Source organism: Corylus avellana, chromosome 6 (genome assembly GCF_965113065.1).
Source record: "Corylus avellana chromosome 6, dhCorAvel1.hap1.2, whole genome shotgun sequence".
NCBI lineage: Eukaryota > Viridiplantae > Streptophyta > Magnoliopsida > Fagales > Betulaceae > Corylus > Corylus avellana.
In genome coordinates, this window is record NC_142495.1 from 16,709,338 (window position 1) to 16,726,484 (window position 17,147).

Below are 17,147 nucleotides of genomic sequence, written 5' to 3' on the forward strand. Positions count from 1 at the left end.
ATATCGAAGTTAAACTTCTTGATGGCCCAATATGCTTTGTGTTCCAATTCCACTGGTAGATGGCATGCTTTCCCAAAGACCAATCGATATGGAGACATACCGATAGGTGTCTTGTAAGCAGTCCTGTAAGCCCATAGTGCATCGTTCAAGCGTAGTGACCAATCCTTCCTATTGGGGTTGACTGTCCTTTCAAGGATGATTTTGATTTCTCTGTTGCTGATCTCTACTTGGCCACTGGTTTGAGGATGATATGGAGTGCCAACCTTATGAGTGATGCCATATTTGTGATCATTAGTCTGAAGGGACAGCCACGACCCATTTAGACACATAATCCACACCCACAAGAATACATGAATAGCCAAATGAATGAGGGAATGGTCCCATGAAGTCAATACCCCACACATCGAAGAGTTCTACAACCTAAATATTTTGTAATGGCATTTGATTTCTAGAAGAGATGTTACCTGTCCGTTGACATTTATCACAAGAGTTGCAAAACAAGAAAGCGTCTTTAAACATATTGGGCTAATAAAAACCAGACTGTAATACCTTAAGCGCTGTTCTTTTTGCCCCAAAGTGTCCACCACAAGCAAATTGGTGACAGTGCTGTAAAATACTCAAGTGCTCATTTTCTGGGACACATCTTCTAATGATTTAATTAGGGCAAAATTTGAATAAATAGGGGTCGTCCCAATGGTATTGTCGAGATGTCAATATCAATCTCTTCTTTTCTTGGCTAGACATATCTGGGCGAAAGACCTTGGCAGTGATGTAATTCACTATATTTGCATACCATGGGAGTTGGATATCAACTACGAACAACTGCTCATCTGGGAAATTTTCATTTAGTGGGAGCTCATCTCCTTCCTCCTCATGGAGTAATCTGGATAAGTGATCTGCCACCACATTTTCACTGCCCTTCTTATCTCTAATCTCAAGGTCAAATTCTTGTAGTAGTAATACCCACCTGATCAGTCTTGGTTCGGCATCTTTCTTGGTAAACAAATATCTCAACGCAGCATGATCAGTGAATACAATAATCTTAGAGCCAATTAGGTATGACCTGAACTTCTCCAAAGCAAATAAGGCAACTAATAATTCTTTCTCAGTAGTAGAATAATTCAACTGGGCATCATTTAATGTTCTAGAGGCATAATAAATGGCATGAGGTACCTTATTGATCCTTTGACCCAAAACGGCTCCCACTGCAAAGTCACTAGCGTCACACATGAGCTCAAAGGGTAAGCTCCAATCAGATGCTCTCATAATTGGTGTAAAAGTGAGCAGCATTTTTAGCGTGTTGAAGGCCGTCATGCATTCTTTGGTCCAGTCAAACTTGGCTTCCTTCCTAAGCAATGCACAGAGGGGTCTAGAGATCTTGGAGAAATCCTTGATAAACCTTCTATAGAATTCGGCATGTCCAAGAAAACTCCTTACCCCCTTGACTGTCAGAGGTGGGGGAAGTTTGGAGATGATTTCTATCTTGGCCTTATCCACTTCTATGCCCTTGCTTGAAATAGTATGACCTAATACAATGCCTTGTTGAACCATGAAGTGGCATTTTTTCCAATTGAGCACTAGGTTGCATTCTTCACACCGCTTTAGAACGTTTTTCAAATGGTGTAGACATTCATCAAAACTAGACCCAAAAACACTAAAGTCATCCATAAAGACCTCAATGGTTTTCTCTACCATGTCTAAAAAGATACTCATCATGCATCTCTGGAATGTAGCAGGGGCATTACATAAACCAAATGGCATCCTTCTGTAGGCGAATGTGCCAAAAGGACATGTGAAGGTGGTCTTCTCCTAATCCTCTAGTGCTATTGCAATCTGATTATAACCACTATATCCATCAAAAAAACAGTAGTGGCTATGGCCAGCTAATCTCTCTAGCATTTGGTCGATGAACGATAATGGAAACTGGTCTTTTCTTGTTACCTTGTTCAGTCTTCTGTAATCGATGCATACCCTCCACCCAGTGGTTACTCTTGTTGGTATCAGTTCATCATCGTCCTTTTTCACCACTGTGATCCCACTTTTTTTTGGCACTACTCGAATTGGGCTGACCCATTTGCTGTCTGAGATGGGATAGATGATGCCCACATCTAGTAGTTTTAATACCTCTACCTTGACTACCTTCATCATGTGTGGGTTGAGTCTTCTTTGTGCATCCCTGGTTGGCTTTGCTTCGTCTTCAAGGAAGATTTGGTGCATGCACTTAGCTGGACTTATTCCTTTGATGTCAGCAATGGTCCATCCCAAGGCGGTTTTATGTTCTCTCAGAATTCTCAACAGCTTTTCTTCTTCCCCACAACTCAGATTTGCAGCAATGATGACTGGTAGTGCCATGTTTTCTCCTAAGTATGCATATTTTAAGTGCTCTGGTAATTGCTTTAAATCCAGCCTGGGTGCCTGTACAATAGAGGGAACAAGAGAGGTGTTAGTGGGCTCAAGAATTTCAAAGGGATGAGTATACTTGCCTGAGTATTTAGGAGAGGCCTCAAGGTGATGCACTGTTTCCATAACATCACTGGTGATCTCTTCTAGTTCTGACTCAATATCCTGCCTTGTGAGACTCTGGGAAAGGGTAGCTTCCAATGGATCTTTATGATGGTCCTGCAAAACTGTCTCACTAACATTTTGGATTACACAAACATCAAAACATTTCAAATCTTCTTGAGGTACTTTCAATGCATCGAATATTTTGAATTCGATTGTCTCACCATTTACCTTCATACTCACAATACCCTTTTTCACCCCTATTGTAGTATCGGCAGTTCTCCTAAAGGGTCTTCCTAAGATAATAGTTAATGGTGATGGCATAGGGGATTCTTCCACATCTAATACAATAAAATCAGCAGGTAAAATAAATGTTCCTACCTTTACCAACACATCCTCCAGTATACCTCTTGGTCATTTGATGCTTCTGTTTGCCAATTGCAAGGTGATAGAGGTTGGTTGGAGCTCCCCCAATCCTAGCTTTTCATATATAGTGTAAGGCAGCAAATTCACCCCTGCTCCTAGATCCAGTAGCGCCTTTTCAAAGGAATGGTCTCCTATCCTGCAGGGAATGGTAAAGCTACATGGATCTATTAGCTTTGGTGATAATTTCCTTAACAAGACTGCACTTACCTCTTCTGTTAAGGCCACTGTCTCATACTCCTTAAACTTCCTTTTGTTAGTGCAACAGTCCTTTAAAAATTTGGCATATGAAGGAATTTGTTTAATTGCATCTAATAAAGGAATGTTGATTTCTACTTTCCTCAAAGTTTCAAAGATATCTCTGAGTTGCTCTTCCTTCTTTGGTTTGGCTAGCCTTTGAGGAAAGGGTGGTGCATTTACCTTCTCCATTTTGTTTACCTTGGAAGTCGATGGTCCTTCTGGAGTTTCTTGAGGTGGCTCTTCAGTTCCAATGACCTTGCCATTTCTAATAACTGTGACTGCTTCCAGCTACTGATGACCTCCTGGATTGGCAAATTCTCCCTACTTTCTTTCACTCAGCTCCTTTGCCAATTGCCCCATTTGCACTTCTAGTCTTTGAATGGCTTGATCGGTCCTTGTGTTGAATTGTTTTTGATCAGCCGTTGATTGCTGTTGTGAAGTCACAAATTGTCGTAAAAGACTCTTCAGGTCCTCCTCTTATGGGTCTTGGGCTGGTTGAACTTTTTGTTGGGAGTCGCTTTGCTGTCCTTGAGGATTCCGAATGTTCCTACTGTTACTCCATGATGAATTGGGGTGGTTGTGCCACCCTGAATTATAAGTGTTGGAGTAAGGATTGTTCTTGGGAGGATAAGTGTGTTGTTCCCCATAATTGGCTTGCTCTTGATCTGCAGATGAGTACAAAGGGCAGTTCTCAGTAACATGATCTAAGTGAGAACATATGGCACATACCTTGACTTGTGTAACAGGAGCATTGCTATGATTAGTCATAGCCGTCATGAACATGTCCAGCTTTTTCTCCATGGCAGCCATTTGAGCCTGAATTCCTCCATTGGTGCTCTCTTCGTATATGCCTTTCCCTTTAGATGGAAATTGTTGGGTGTGTTCACTCAACATCTCAAAAAGCTTTATGGCTTCTTCACTACTCTTTTCCATCAGCACACCTCTACAAGCTGTATCAACAACACCCTTGTTGCAATCATCTAACCCTTCATAAAAGATTTGTACCTGGTCATCTTGACATATGTTGTGATTTGGACACTTAAGGAGCATCGTATTGAAGTGATTTCATGCTTCAAAGAAAGGGTCTCCATCTCTTTGTTGGAACGATTGCAGCTCCCTTCTAAGTTGCCTTGTCCTTTGAGCTGGGAAAAACTTCTTCAGGAACTTGGTGGTCAATTCTTCCCAAGTATGAATGGATTCTGCAGGCAGGGAATTGTACCACAGTTTAGCATTATCTTTCAAAGAAAAAGGAAAAAGAACTAACCTGAGTCTCTCTTGAGTGAGGCCTTGAACATTTTGCAACTTGCATAAGTCAAAAAATTCCTTGAGATGCAAGTTGGGATCCTCAGTAGTTGTGCCTCTGAAGTGGGTCAATGCATTGAGGATTTGGGGAGAGATATAATAACTGCCCTCCACCTCCGGTTGATATGCTATGCATGAGGGTTGATGGAGGTTTGTTGGCACGTACGCTTGCTTCATAGGTCTCCTCACTCGTGGTGGATTTGCTTCTAGGGGTCTTGGCCCAATTGAATTTTCTGGCATGTCTTCCATTTTAACTTCTTCTTCTCCTTCTTTGTCTCTAGGTCGTTGTCGAATTGTCTGCTCAATTTCAGGATCGAGGGGAAAAATGGTTGAGGCTTGAGATCGACGACCTTGCATGAACTTGGCAGCTTCAGCACTGTCTGGTCCTGATGCTCTCTGGAACTGCGCTCGATCGCAAGTTGGTGCGTTTGATCGCAGCGCGCTCAATCGCACTTGGCTGACGATTGATCGCAATCATAGAATGCAACTCCGCAACCTGTAACAGAAATAGAAAAGTGAAGGGAAACAAAAATTCTTTTTGAATTTTTTTTTTTGCTATTATTAAATTTAAAATTTAAAATTTAAACTATCAAAACTAAAGGAAGATAAATTTAAACAAAATTCGCCGCAATCCCCGACAACGGCGCCAAAAACTTGTTGTGCAAAAATATACCTAAATTAATAGGTAAATAATTATACGTTTTACCTGCAAGTGCACAAGGTCAACAGAGTAGTATATGGTGCAAGTACAGGATCATTCCCACGAGGATTGCTGAATTTATATTTAAAAATAAATTCCTTAAGCAAAAGTAAACTAAGATTGATTATTGATGAGATGATAATAAAGGGTAAAGGCAGGGCTTTGATATCCACCACTAATTATATTAAACTAGTATTTCAATATGCCAATGCTTTGATCAAGTTATGCATATTTAATGTTTGCCAACCTAAGGGTTAAACTCTAACGCCTTAAGCTATTGATTTCCCTAAGCAACGAATTAGCCACTTGGTCCATGCTCTAATTCTTTTCTTTCCTAAAGGATTTAGCGTGTCTATACTAAGTTGTTCTTTAGAAAAGCATATGTTCTATGGAAATCGACAAACACACAAGGCCTAGGGCATGGATACATACTCCTAGTTCCCTATGTTGATTAACCCAAGAATCCCGGTGTGGATTCTTTTGTTACTTAAGTTGAACCCAGGACTCGGTCATCCAAATTGATCTAACTAACAAGTCCATACCACATGCACATGTTGATTAGGCATACACATATGAGGAATTCATGCAAGCAGGTATTAATCAAGTTAAATAGCACAACATGATCATCACAAGGCGCCAATATTGAAATATTAATTTAACATAACTAGGGCTTCAATCTAGCCCTACTAAATAAGTTAGCTACACATAGAGTTGATATTAAACATCTTCATAAAGGAAAAGAAAAGAAAAGAAAGAATAAACCCGAGACTTGACTTGAGAGCTCCTATTCTTCTCCCTTCTCCCAGCCTACCTATTCTAAAGGCTTAGGAGTCTATTTATAGGCTTTAGAAGTCCTTGGAAAAGTATTGAACCCTTGGGTTTTCGCAGGGTTTCAGTCCTATTACAATTTGGAGTTTGAAAAACCCTAATATGGAAATAGGGACATTGTAGCCACCACTTGGAATGCCTCCTACGCATGGGTGTGCTCGATCGCAGCCCGTGTGTGCTCGATTGCACGTCTGCGATCGATGCCTCTTTTGCCTACGCTCGATCGCTCCTGGCCTGGCTCGTACAGCATCTCCTCTGGTATTGCGCTCGATCGTAGGTACCTTGCGATTGATCGCAGTACCAGGGAGCTCCAATTTTCCCATATTCTCTTTTTGAGCCCAAATCACCTAGTTTTACTTCACTTTCTTCCAAAAGCCTGTAAAAACATCAAAAACACAAAAAGGAAGTAAAATGACCTAATTAACCAGAACCAAAGGATTAAAACATGTAAGATAAGGGCTGAAAATATGAATATTTTGGCGCTTATCAATTATTACTATTGTTTCTAATTTAAAGCACTGCATCAAAATAATTCTGACATTATTTTGCATGTTTTTAAAGATTTTAACTACTTTATTCCTAATTTCTTTCCTCCTGAATTTTTGCAGTGCCAAAATGGCAAGCAAAAAGGATAAGGCTCTGGCCTTGAAACCAGAGTCTACTATTGCTACTTCCCTTCCTATTTCTTCGATTGCTATTACCAACAGATTCTCTCCCTTCAACCCTGGTTCCCACCAGGTTTCTTATTCCAGTACCCTTGCTTCTCCCTATGATCCCTTTGCGGATAATTCCCAAAGACCCCGTCCTCCTTTTGTTAGGTATGATAAAACGTCTGCCTATGTGAATCTTCCTTATTCTCAGAATTTATTTTTCATTGAAATGAATCGATCATCTTCTTCTAAATCTGCCAGAGATATTGCCCTCTCCTATTTTCCTCCTTATTTCCACTGGATTCCTGAACATCCTCAAAAGAACTTAGCATATTATTCTCGTATTTTGCGTCAAACTGATTCTGTCTTTTTTAAGACTATTTATTGCAAAATTAATCCTCATAAATTACTTTTTTATAGTGTTTATTTTAAAAGAATTATTTCTGAAAGAGAATGGGGAGTTCATCCCTCTGCTCCAAAATCCCTTAACGGATTTAATATTCCTTTTACTTATTATGATTATATTGAAGCTTGGTTTAAATTTTTGCTTTACGAATCCTCAAACTTTGACCATTCTTGGTTTATTAATTTTGATAAAAATTTATGCGGAATTCTTCCTCTTTGGTTCTCCAGGTGGTGGATGCAATTTGGCATTCTCCCTGAAATTCTTCCTCTCCAATTAATTGAAGCTTTCCAGAATTTTAAAATTGCTTACAAAGTCGATGCTTATGGGTCCAAGTTTCCCCCTATGTTGCACTTTGTTAAAAAATTCAAAATTCCTTGGATTCTGAAATGGCAATATATCCTTTTAGAAGACAAAATCCAATGACATTGGTATGCCAAATGGTGGGATAAATGCTCACTAGTTGACTCCATTGTCATTTCTGTTAAATAATTGACTCAAACCCCTAAGGCTCCTACCTTGCCCTAGATTAAATCCACTCTTTTAATAACTCCCAGTACTTTCACCACTTCCCCAACGGAAGACAAGACTAAACCTCCTAGTTCTTCTCCCACTACTTCATCCAGTTCTTCTAAGAAGAAGTCTTCAAAGAAGAAAGAAAAGATCAAGGCTCTCCTTGCTGCCCTTGATGATGATTCTGATAACGACGATGAAGAAGAAAAATCTGAAGCATCGTCTCAAAGTCCTGTTCAGGTTCCCCCATATTTTGAAGATTCCCAAGATTATTATCCCTATCCCGGGATAGAAGATTTGTGATTTTATGGCCTCATAACGACTAATTTCCAAGATTCCAGACTGGCTTTTAACAGCCTTTTCTCTCCAAACTTCAAGAATGGCCTCATAACGGCTCATGGTCCTCAGACTGGTTCCATAAACTGCTAGTTATTGTTCAGATTTGCAGACTGGCTCATAACGGTTGGTTTCTCCCTTCTTCAAGAATTTTCTCAAAGAAATTCTCTGAACTACTATTCACCACTATTTGAAGATTACTATGCTAAACTACTGTTCACTTTTACTGTTCACTGTTGCTGACAACACTGTGCAGGATTACTGTTCATACTCACTGTTCATATTTTGTCTGCCGACACTACAGTGCCGACAGTTACTGTTCCAGATTGATTACTTTTACTGTTCCAGATTGGCGCCGACTCTACAGTGCGCATGCTTTCTACTGTTTACTTTTGATCGCGGACTACACAGTACTGCGGAATCTACTTTTCACTATTTGCTTCATAATTGTATTTTGTTTTATTCCTTGTAATTTGCTTATATAACGGCTCCCCTCTCCCCATTGGAAGGCAGAAGCTTATAACTGGTGAAGCTTACTACCCAAGCTCTCTAGCCATTCCCCTGCTTTCTTATTTCGATTTCTTCTTGTATCTCTTCTTCTATCACTTACTTCTGTAAGTTCTATTACTTACTTTTGTAAGATATTTTATCAATATTACTTTCAAGTTTTGATTTCAGCTTCTCAACTAATTTTAATTTCAGTTCTTTAATTTCATTATACTATTGTCATTACCGCCTCATGCCTGGTTTTACTGCTTTGATTTAAATGTTCTTTTGCATAACTATCCCCTTCCCCTACTCCCTGCATTATTTTGCATACTGGGCTTCCTCCCCCTCCGTTGTTGGTATATATATATATGAAGAGCAAATTAACCAGGATAATGTGGCGCATTTTTTATGCATATTGGATAACAGTCGGGCGTCTAGTATTGCAATCGAGCGCTCGGTCTGCGATCAATCGCCCACGTGTTGCAATCGAGCGCACGCGGGACCTTTATGCTATTTTCTGTGTTTTAATTAGGTTACGCCGTCGTTATTTCCTTGTTTTAGTGGGATTAGGGTTTTGAGAGTCAATATTGTGTTAGTTTATTAGGTTTAGGGTTTTGGGAGTATTTATGTCATATTTTATTATGTTTAGGGTTTTGGGCTATAAATATATGCTTATAGCCTCCAGAGAAAGACATTTGTTGATTATTACTGATTTTGATTAATGAGAATACTCAGAGTTGAGTTTATTCCTCTTTTCCTTTAAACTTTATAGAGTATCTACTGTTTTTAGAAGAATTCTTAGATCTTTGATAAAATCTAGATCTGGAGTTATTTATCCGCTACTTATTGATGTTCTTTGCTGCAGCCCACTAAGCCACGCTGCATCAATGTTGTATAACATAGGGCAAGGCGAAATTAATGGCCTTGATATGGGGGTATCTGGAAGTGATCAAGTTGAGAGTGACTCCTAGACCGCCGCCGACATCAACCAATTGCTTGAGTTGCTGGAAGCCTTTGTAGGAGTCAAGGATGTTCTTAATAACATTGGTTGTGTGGTTGAACATGGCTGCGTTAAAAACCTGGTTGAACCTGGGCTCCAACCCGAAGTACTCGAAGACCTGCATGCCATGAACTCTGTTGAATGCAATTCCTCCCTCAAGAATTGCATCTTTCAGTTGGGACCTATCAATGAATTCGGACCAGAATCAGCACAAGTACTGGATTGTACGAGCAATACTTTGTAAATAAATCTACAAATATTATATAAATTCCAAGATCTTAACTATATATATATCATGAGTTTCACAATAAATTCATAAAAGAATGTACCAGAATCTAGAACAATTAAACTTTAGTAGTTTGGAATTCACTACACTGGCTATCCCATGCACCACATGATGTTACTCAACAATGACAACAACTATAAGTAAAACAAAAATCTTGCAATAGTTATATTTATTTATTTAGTATTAGGTTAATTTTGTCAAAATCACTTAATTATAAACAGACACAAGAGCAATCACCCAACGCAAATTGTAGGACAAGCAAAGCTCACATGAATGATAGAGAGATTAGGTAGTGGAAGAGGCAGCCTACATGTTCGAATTATGATCTAATTAATTTGTTTATCCCAATTTGCAGTTTAAACTCGAAAACATTAATATTGTAATATAAGGGGGTTAGGCTTAACGATATTGTTATTTCAAATATGTGATGGATTTAAACATTTAAACTCAAAAATATCTATTGCATTAAATGGCGGAACAAATATTGTAGTTTGTTATTATATATATATATAAATTGGTTCACAGTTATTAACCGCTTTTGCCTACCACTAAAATCACTAACTGCAATTGGCCTATGTGATTATATGATTATTAGTGGTTAGTAACCACCCCGCTGTCCCCAATAGGTAGCTCAGTTGGCTGTGGACTACGCCTCATGAAGTGGAGGTCACCAATTCGAATCCCCTCTCCTCCTTCTCTTGTGCGGACATGTCAAAAAAAAAAAAAAAAAACACTCCGATAACTTTGCACACCAAAAGCACTTTAGGCATAACTGTGCAATATTTTTAGAATCAAGTGGACTAGCTTAAAAAAATTGTTTGATAATCCACTCTTAATTTTTTTTTTTTTTTTTCTTTCTTCTAAAAAAGTCAAAACATTAACAAACAACTAGCTTAAAAGAATTGTTTGATAATCCACTCTTTAAGTTTTTTTTTTTTTTTTTTCTACTAAAAAAGTCAAAACATTAACAAACAACTTGCAACACCAATTAATTAGAAAAAAAAAAAAAAAAAAACACTTGCAACACCAATTAAAAGAAAAAACAAAAACAAAACAAAACACTCAAAATATATATATATATATATATATATATATATATATATATATATTTCTCCTTTATGTTTTATAGGGTATAAAAATAATAGTTCTATATAGTAATAAGTTTCAAACACGTTAAAATCATAGAGTATACAGATGTTATAGTTCACACAAAAATCATGAACATTGGCACAGTGACAATTGAAAAATTCAAAAGGTCATGCCATAATTAATTACAAATAAATTCTATAACAGATTTGCATAAGAATATACGTACGTATAAAATAATATATTGGTACAATAGAAATTCATGAAAGTTACAACTTAGTCGTCTCTGATACATGTGTAAACTTAATGTTCTATAAATTCTAACATCTTAATTATCATGATTTATTATATTTTGAAAGTATATATAAACACTACAAAACAGGTTCTTTCACTTAACCATCTTAATTAGTTACACCAAACTTATGGATATATTTTGTGTAAATTTATAGGGTATAGGCTAAAACAAAAACCACTTCTCTTATTTGACAAATGGATTAAATAACCTAATAGTTTAATAGGATTATGATTAAATAACCTTATAACATTGGAGTTTAATAGTCTTTTTATGTCGTATGAGACATTCAATTCTTACATATGTTAAATCGCCACTTGTTCTAAAAATTTAAGCTAATAGGAAGAAATCATTTAATAATTTAATCAATACTTTAACACTTCCTCTCATGTGTGGACTCAAATTCTTTTTTTTTTTTTTTTTTTTTTTTTAACGGGAATCTTTCGAAATTCATTGATAAAAGATCAAAAGCACAAAAGTTCTAACTCAAACTCTATTTTTGATAAGCGAGACTCAACATGTGGAATATTTAATTAAAATGTGTAATAAATGACGAAGGCAACATTCGAAGTTAGAACCTCTGGCTCTAATACGATTTTAAATCACCACTTTTTCCAATAGCTTAATATAGTATCAGAGCTAGAGGTCATGAGTTCAAATTTTGATTCTATCAATTCACCCCATTTAAATGAAATATTATATGTGTTGAGCCTCACCTATTAAAAAAAGCTTTAAGCCCACATGTGAGGGATGTAAAGTATTCATTAAATTATTAAATTTACCTTTTTCCTATCATTTTAAGCTTTTGGGGGCAAATGGTCATTTAAGAGCATATTTATACATGGACAAAGATTTTCTCCAACCCAATCTATAAAAATGCTATGTGTCTATTTTGTATGTAAGAAACACATGCAAAGTTGGAAGACCACATACCTTTTTAATAGAATTTCTTCCAATTATGTCATTCCTATCCAACCAATTTTGGAAGAAAACTTTGTCATTAATTTATCCATAAACTACTTTTTTTTTTTTTTTTTTCCTAAGCGGGACTAACTTCTTATAGTAATGATAGATAGAGAGAGAGAGAGAGAGAAAGGCACTTAATTAGGACGAATATTGAGAAATTATTATTGAAATTGTTATCTTTCAGAAAACTGTTGCTAGGGGGAGAGACTCTGCCTTCTCTCTAGAAACCATCTCCTCCTCTCTTCCTTTAAGCAACAAAAAAACACTACAAAAAATTAAATTTTTTCTGACGGACGTTTTCTGACATGTCAGGTAGTCTGACACGTCAGAAAACGTTCATGACGGGGCCTTTCTGACGTGTTTCACGCGTGAACATTATAAGTGTCAGAAATGGAAAATTTCTGACGTGTCAAGTTTTAACCCGTCAGAAATTTCTGACGTGTTATAATTAACACGTCAGAAATTATTTTCTGACGTTTTAAATTTGACACGTCAGAAATTTCTGACGGGTCAAATTTGACACGTCAGAAAAGTTTCTGACGTGTCAATTTGTGACCCGTCAGGAAATTTAAAAAATTAATTAAAAAAATATATTTTTTTTTTAATTTTTTCTGGATTTTTTTTTTAATTAAAAAATTTATTATTTTATTTGAAATCTCTGTACGGCTCCCTCACATGCAGAGATTTCACATTGGCGCAGCTCCCTCACGCATGAGGGAGCTGGGCCAATTTCTCTTTTCTTTTCTCTGCAAGAGAAAAAAAAGGAGAAAATGATCTTTTCTTTTCTCTGCAGATCTGCAGAGAAAAGAAAAGATCATTTTCTCCTTTTTTTTCTCTTCAATTTGTTTCTGCAGATCTGCTAATTGGATCATGTCTCCATGCTCTCCATTTTCTCGGTACTGTCTCTCTTCTTTTCTCTATTTACAAAAACCCAAACCGAAAAAGTCTTTAAAAAATCAAAAATCAAAAACCCAAACCTCAAAACCCAACAAATTTTCAAAAACCCAAAAAATCTTCTTATCTTCTCTTCTTCTTCTTCTTCTCTTCTCCTTTTATTTTTTTTTCTTCTGCTTCTGTCTTCTTTCCTTTTTCTTCTTCTTCTTTTGCTTTTCTTCAATCTGCTGCTTCTCTTCTTTTTATCTTCACCTTTTCTTTTTCTTCTTCCTCTAGATAAGGGAGATTGAGAGAGGAGAGAGAGTGTGGGGAATTTCAAAATAAGAAGAGGAAAAAAGTTGGGGAAATAAGAAGGGCCAGGCGGGAGAGAAAACCAAAAAAAAAGTAATGGAGGCGTGGGTGCCTGCTGGCCTTCCCAAGGCCACGCCTGACGTGCCAGCTTGGCATGTCAGAAAATCCTGACGTGCCAAGCTTGACACGTCAGGATTTATATATATATTATAATATATAATATATTATAAGTTATACTTATATCCTATAAATATAATATCCTATATATATAATTTATAAGTTCCAAATTCCAAATTCCAATGGAAACTAAGCACAACCTTCCAAATTCCAACCTTTGTTGCAAATTCCAATAAAACCCACGAAGCAAAACACAAATCATACATCTGATTCCCAACAACCAATCAACAGCCAAATGCAATGTAAAGCCACAACCCAAAACGCTCAACACCTCCCAAAGAAACCCAAGAATCCCAGAAATAAAAATTTCGCGATGTCAACGAGAGAAACCCAACAAATCCCAGAAAACAAATGGCTCCTAATACAGGAAAACAGATGAAAATAAAACTGCTGACGTGTCAAAGTGACACGTCAGCAGTTTCTGACATGTTTGTTTGACACGTCAGAAAATTCTGATGTGTCAGAAAATTCTGACGTGTTAGTCAGACACGTCAGAAACTTCTGACGTGTCGAACGTTGACACGTCAGAAATTTTTAAATTTTAATTTTATTTAAATAAATTATTTAAAAATTAAATTTGATTAAATTTTACTGACGTGTCAAAAGTTGACACGTCAGTAAATCCCGACGTGTTACTTTTGACATGTCAGTAAAATATTTGTTGACGTACCAGTTTTAGCACGTTAGCATTTACTGACGTGGCAAAAAACAGACAATGTTTGCCACGTCAGAAAATGACCTGTTTTTTGTAGTGAAAGAAAGCTTTAAGGAGAGAAGGTCTAGATTTAGATGTAGATCTTCCCTTCTCCCCTTTCTCTGGCAGCAGTGCTCGATGTCTTCTCTGGTCTTCGTTTCTGGTGAGTGTATTTTTAGATCTAAGTTGTAGATCTAGATCTAGATCCAGATCTAGTTTTATCTTTTTAAAATTTGATTGCCTTCATCAGCCTTGGTGTGTCTTCCTGAGAATGTTTACGATGCCGTGCTCCTTCACTGCTGCTTGTGAAGTTTTTTAGTTTTTTTATTATTATTATTTAGTTTTTTTTTTTTGTTATTGTTTTTTAGCTACTAATGTCCTAGATCTAGTCTACTCGAAGTAGATCTATTACTTAAATATATTTGTACATGGGTTAGCGATAGTTTTTTTCTTTTAATAAGGCATCCTGGCCTATTGGCTTGTGGATGTGAGTTAGTCCCCTGGCCTTGGGTTGTGGGGGTTTAGTTATGGGCTACACCTATGTATTAGTTGAAATCTGCCTGGAGCAGATCTGATCTAGTATTGAAAGATTTGACATTAGACATAGGTTAGCAGGTTGGTGAAGTCGCATCTTGGCTTTGGTTAAGATTTGACAGAGTTTTATGTTGCTCTGTGTTGTATAAACTTCATGCTTAATTTTGACTTTCATCTTTTAATGAGATCAGTATCATTATCTTCAAAAAAAAATTATTATTGAGAAAGACCCAGTTTATCTCACGTACTATGGAGGATAGTTAGTATGTTGAATTTATTTGCTCCACCTATTTTAAAGAAAGTCATGTTATACATCATTCTCCTAACAATTTTTTAATCATTCCTTTTACCAATTCAACCATGGATTCACATGTCCATTTTACTGATATGATGAAAGATCGTCGACTAGTTTTTTTTTGTTTTTTTTTTTTGTTTTTGGAAAAAAGAAAAAAACAAAAGAAGAAAACAAACTAATTATGAACAGAAAAATGTGGGAAAAGAAGAAAAAGTGGAGGTGAAAATAGAAAACAGACCAGCTATCTAAGAAGACCTTGTCGTGAATCAAGGCCATGAAAGGTCCCAAAGAGACACCATCTTCGTTGCAGACGAAGTGTTTAGACACATCAAAAATACTATAAAGCCTTTGCAAAGATCCAGAGTCATCAGCAGCCACAGAGCAACCAAACAGAGAGTGGGTGGCCAGCATCCTCAGAATACGGTCCAACCTCGTGGGTGCCTCGGGGTTCTTGGTTGGCATCTGTTGAACAATCTGTGTAGGGGAGAGCTTGGCTCCCGGACCCGCTTTTGCTAGAATTTCAAAAACGCCAAGCTCCACGGCCGATCGCAAGGTCATGGGCACCACAAGGGAGCCCGCCACCTGCAGTGCATACACGAAGCTCTCTTCTTCATTCTCATTAATTTTTGGGGTCGATTTCTTTAGAGAGGTAGCCATTATAGGAACTTGGAGTGATGATGGAAGCTAGTCTGCTCTATATATATTTGTTTAGATATTTGCAAGTTTAATCAAATATTTATCAATTTATAAGCCGTACGTATGAAGGTGGTTCTAATTCGGCCACGCAATGAGCATTAGACCCGTTGATTTTTTCTAATGCAATATCAGTGATAAGACAATTTATTTCTGTAATAAGACAAAATAAAATCTGTAGATTCAAATAATTCTTCTCGATTTGACACAAGTTCTATTCGTTTGTTGTACGTCTTCTTTTCAACCTTAACTTAGCCGACAAAGCTTAATTATTGTTCCATTATATATTTGCTTTCATTTTACGTAAATTTAATTCATTATCTCTAATTTGATTTTCTTTTTCTATTAATAAATCTCTTAATTTTGTATCAATATTTTTTCATTAAATGGATCATAAATTTTTATAAAAATAGAAGTTTAATGCCCATGGACAATGGTGAGCTTGAAAATCTTTAGCATCCACCACTCTTTAAGTTTGAGTTTGACATGGGTCCACTAATCTTGTCTTTTATATATATATATATATATATATATATATAAAAGATAAGATTATGTAGTTGTAAAATAAAACTACATAATATGTACTGTTAAAAAATTAATGATGACTTCGTATTTTAACTTTGTTTATACGGTTAACGTCTAGTTCTGAAAACATCATGCGAACTTCCAAAAAAAAAAAACAAAAAAAATCCAACAACTCAAAGTTATACATTTAAACAAAGGTTCTATATAGCTCGATACTTGCTGATGTGCACGTTATAGTATGTATTTTATTTGTTTAATTCATACTTTGTTAGGATTATTTTATATTTTATTTAAGGGAAATTATATCTAAAATCCTTAGGTAAACGCGCTTTTATTAAAAATTCCATGGGTTTTTTTTTTTGGAAATTTAGTCCCTGGGTCACTCGAAACTACTAGAAAACTTCCTACCGTCAATTTTTGTTAACTTCCGTTAGTCTACTCAAAACTCACCGTTTTATCTGATTAAAATATTTTTTTTTTATTAATTTAATTTAAAAAATTCAATCTTAAAAAAAAATAAAATAAAATAAAATAAAATAAAATTTGAAGTGCCACCCCTGAGGGCCACCCCAAACCCCCAAGGGGTGGCTCCCATGGGTGGTTTGAGGCCACCCCAAACCACCTGGGGGTGGCCGCAAGCCACCCCAAGGGTGGGCAAACCACCCCTGGGGTGGCTTACGGCCACCCCATAGGGGTTGGGGGGGGTGGCCAGGGGTGGCACTACCACCCCTGGCCACCCTTCAAATTTTTTTTTTTTTTTTTTTTTAAGATTGAATTTTTTAAATTAAATTAATAAAAAAATAATATTTTAATCAGATAAAACGGTGAGTTTTGAGTAGACTAAGTTAACAAAAATTGACGGTATGGAGTTTTCTAGTAGTTTCGAGTGACCCAGGGACTAAATTTTCAAAAAAAAAAACTCAGGAAGTTTTTAATAAAAGCGCGTTTACCTAAAAATTTTAGATATAATTTCCCTTTATTTAATCTTGTTATGTGATTTTTATGTTTTGCAGGTACCCAGGAGTTTG

The 17,147-nt window shown here is 36.6% G+C and overlaps 1 pseudogene; it reads right to left on the reverse strand.

Moving 5' to 3' along the window:
- The window catches only part of LOC132187935 (isoflavone 3'-O-methyltransferase 4-like), a 30,613-nt pseudogene extending 15,055 nt beyond the window's left edge, over window positions 1-15,558 (reverse strand).
- Window positions 15,559-17,147: the final 1,589 nt, after the last annotated feature.